Here is a 3,954-nt window from a genome sequence, read left to right on the forward strand (position 1 = left end):
AAACACTTCTATAAAAAACTTCAGCCGTCCCAAATAGACCACTAATAAGATTAACTTTGGATAGATAAAGTTAAACGAGTTGCCCATTTAAAAGTTTGGTAATTTTAAAGTAAATCAAATTAGAATGATAATTAATTTAAATGAATTGAGCTTGAAGACTATTTGAAAAACTCGAATCAAGTTCAAGCCGAGCTATAACTCATTTTGGTGAAAAAGCTCGAATAACCTCGTGCTCGGTTCTATTTGGCTCATTTGCAAACCTAATCCACTCCGACAAAGACCCAAAGTGTAGAAATTTATAAGCCTAGCATCCGACAGCTTATGCATTTCCTACTATTCAACACATTACAAAACTCACAGTGACTGAAAAATAGAACCTTAATCATTGTATATTGCAAAAGTATGTAGATAATTACAGCATGAGTATATATATCTATTAACTAAATTCCAAGTTCCGCTCCATCCTACTTACAGATCAAATTCTCTCTATAGTTCTTCCCAAGGATTTCAATCTTAGGCGCATAGCATTTCTTGATAGATTGATCTTTGATCTCATTGACATGGAACACGCTACAATTACGTGCAAAAAAGTACTGAAAAGTGTGCAATTACATCGAAAAATATGAATATGCCGTGCAAATGCTTTGAAATACGAGAAAATGAGTCACATTAGTGTATTAAAAATCATGCTAATATATATTTGAAACATTTGAGTCATTAAGTCAAATTCACACGCACATTACATATGCAATCTCAAACCTAAGACCTCTTAATTAGTAGCCAAAACCTTCAACCAACCAAAAATTATTACATGCGGAGTCCGGACTTCCGTACGTAAAGCTACATCTGGACTTGCTACATCCAGACTCCAATCAAATGATAACACGTGGTAAATACACTGTGTACTAGCTGTGTACGTATTGTCCAATACACAATGTGTATTTGCCAATACACAACTAGTACACAGTGCATTGGCTATGTGTTGTCATTTGATTAGAGTTCTGATGTAGTTCTAGGTCCGAGCTCCACACGTTATAATTTCTCCCAACCAACAAACTAAGACGAGCTGTGTAATATAATGAAAACAAGCAAACTCACATTGCAAGTGCATTGAATAGTATGCATATGTATTGAAAAATGTGCAAAATATTTAAATTGCCCGCATGTGCTCCACCAAATTTTCTAAATATGTAAATGTAAGAATAATGAGTGAAGTTAAAAGCCATATTGTTCTTGAGAATGGCATTCTTCAAAGGAAAAAAAAAATTTATACATCTATGAATTGAAAAACATTAGATAAATAATATGAAGAGTTTATACTTTATACTATATAACTAATTTATAAAACTTGTTCTGGTAAAAATTTGTTCTAAATATATTGACCTAATTTTTTGTGTCATAAATTTAAGCCAATCATTTCATATTTTATTTCTCATTTCATATTTTAAGATCAAATAAATGAATACAATGGGCTTGATTATCACATTGATGAGCCCATCTATTTATAATGACAATTGGGCCGAAGATGATCATGATCTTTTTACCAAGTCCGGTTCTTATAACCTTATAGTTTTATTTTGCTTATAAACTGCTAATCACAGAAGCTTTGTAATGCTTTCATTCTAGTATATTTAACAAATCCATGGACACAATTGGGGGATTAGTCATACCAAAAGGCACAATTAAGAGCTTATAGTGGCTATAATAGATACTAAGATTTTGTTTAGAACAACTTTCTTATCACTTAATAAAGATGTTCTTAGTAAATTTTTTTTTAATTTAAAATTTTTGTACTAAAAAGCTACTTCATAAAGCAGTAAGAAAGCTATCTCAAACGAAGTCTAAATCATATCTTTTCCACGATCTCCTCCTTTACCCTTAATTGATCAGACCTACATCTCAATTCTATTTTTAAAAACATTGATGCATCCACTGACTCGTAAAATAAATCACCAATTTTGAATAGTGAATACTTATTCTTCTTGAGCATCTTATTCAATTTTATATAATCAATACATATATTCATAATGTCATCCTTCTTTCTCACAAACAATACATGTGCATACTATGAAAATATACTTGGGCCTACTAAAACCTTTGTCTAGTAACACTAGTAATAGTACCTTCAACTCATGCAACTCTTTATATGCCATTTTTTAACGGGTCTTCACAATAGAAAATATACCACGCTTTATCTAAATATAGAACTCCACCTTTCTCTCAAGAGATAATTTTACTAACTCCTAAATGAGCACATAGGAAAACTTTCTCGTCATAAGGACAGTCTCAACTAAACTAGTGAATGTTTTGCCATCTGTCACAAAGATAAAAAAAAAAAGCAACACTCCCTTCCTCCACAACCAATTAACTTGTAGGGTTGATATAAATGATGGAAAGATAAATTCAATATATACTAATAAAATATATACCATTTACATTTTGAAAATAAAACATCTTACCACAAATTCATATTGATATTTTATTTCAATTACATTCATTATATGCTCCACATCTACTTAACTAAAATATACCCAATATATTAACAAACTTGGTCAAAAATAATATAATAAACTTAGACTCCAACTTTCTATATGAGATCTCAATCTCACAAATAATAAACAAACTAGATGATAAAGCAACATGTGACTAGCTATAGAATTGAATAAAATTGCTTTTTCATAAGTGGAAACTATATCTATCACAATATCATGTTTATCATTGACCTCTTGTTGAATCAAGCTCTACACTCTAGATTGTGTTGGTGCACAAACAATTAGAGCAACATGCTCAAACTATCTCTCACTCATATCAAAATAAAAAGTAAAAATGATGGCACTTCTCATGTGATGTGTTAATTAGCTATGTGATATACCTACAAATGATAATACACAGCTTTATATTGCATCATTATCTTACTCTCTTGAACTAACTTATAAAAGACTCCTACATTTGTTGTCAGATGGATGGTGGTGCAAATATATCTTTGAAAGTCTCAAAGAACTCTTCCCAAGTTATTTTAGCATTTATCATAACTTAAAACTTCTTCTATATTGACCCAACCACCATCCTTTAACCTCACCATCTTACAAAAACACTGATAGGATAGTTTAGGATTCTTTGCACGATGCATGTTATCAAAAGACTTACCAAATATTAACAACCAACCCTCAACTATCTAAGACTCCACTCCACTCTTAAAATGAGGCAATCTAAAGAACAATTAGAAATGTTTATATCCCTCATCCACTCTTGAAGTAGACATCCTAATATATCCATCATCCATCAATTGGGCAACTAAGCTAACAAACAATATCATGGAATCTAACATCATAGCTTCTATTGTGCTCCGTATTATCATAACCAACTTGAACTTTGTCATCTATCATGTCGTTCTCTTGATAATTAATAAATACCAATTACAACAACCACATATGAGTAATCAAACACAATAACTTATGACTGTATACATGCATATAATAATAGAAAAGAAAATCATCTTAAGTTATCCAATTTATATCACTTAGGATTAATCAATCATATAGATCTGCATAAAGTGAAAATTTTTATTTAAAATTATTAAATTTATATTAAAAATGCTATCATAACCTAAGCAGACACAACCCTTATATTAAAACGGGTAATATCATGTTGGATACAAATAAGAGATTTCTCAAGATCTATTTGAAATGAATTTTCTTTTTCTTTAATATTTATAGGTATCGAATCATCTTTTACTATAAAATACATAATAGATGAAAAATAAAATATCTTTTCATTTATAGGATTAAAATACACAATAAAAACAAGGATATAATATTATTATGATATTTAATGTATGAAAATTTTTATTTTTTAAATTTTTAGTCCCGTGCATTTAATGCACGGGCATTTTTACTAGTATATATATATATATACATTTCAAATACATGTAATTATTTTGTATTAAATTTAACA

The sequence above is a fragment of the Dendrobium catenatum genome, unplaced genomic scaffold (genome assembly GCF_001605985.2).
Source record: "Dendrobium catenatum unplaced genomic scaffold, ASM160598v2 fragScaff_scaffold_911, whole genome shotgun sequence".
In the NCBI taxonomy this organism is placed as follows: domain Eukaryota; kingdom Viridiplantae; phylum Streptophyta; class Magnoliopsida; order Asparagales; family Orchidaceae; genus Dendrobium; species Dendrobium catenatum.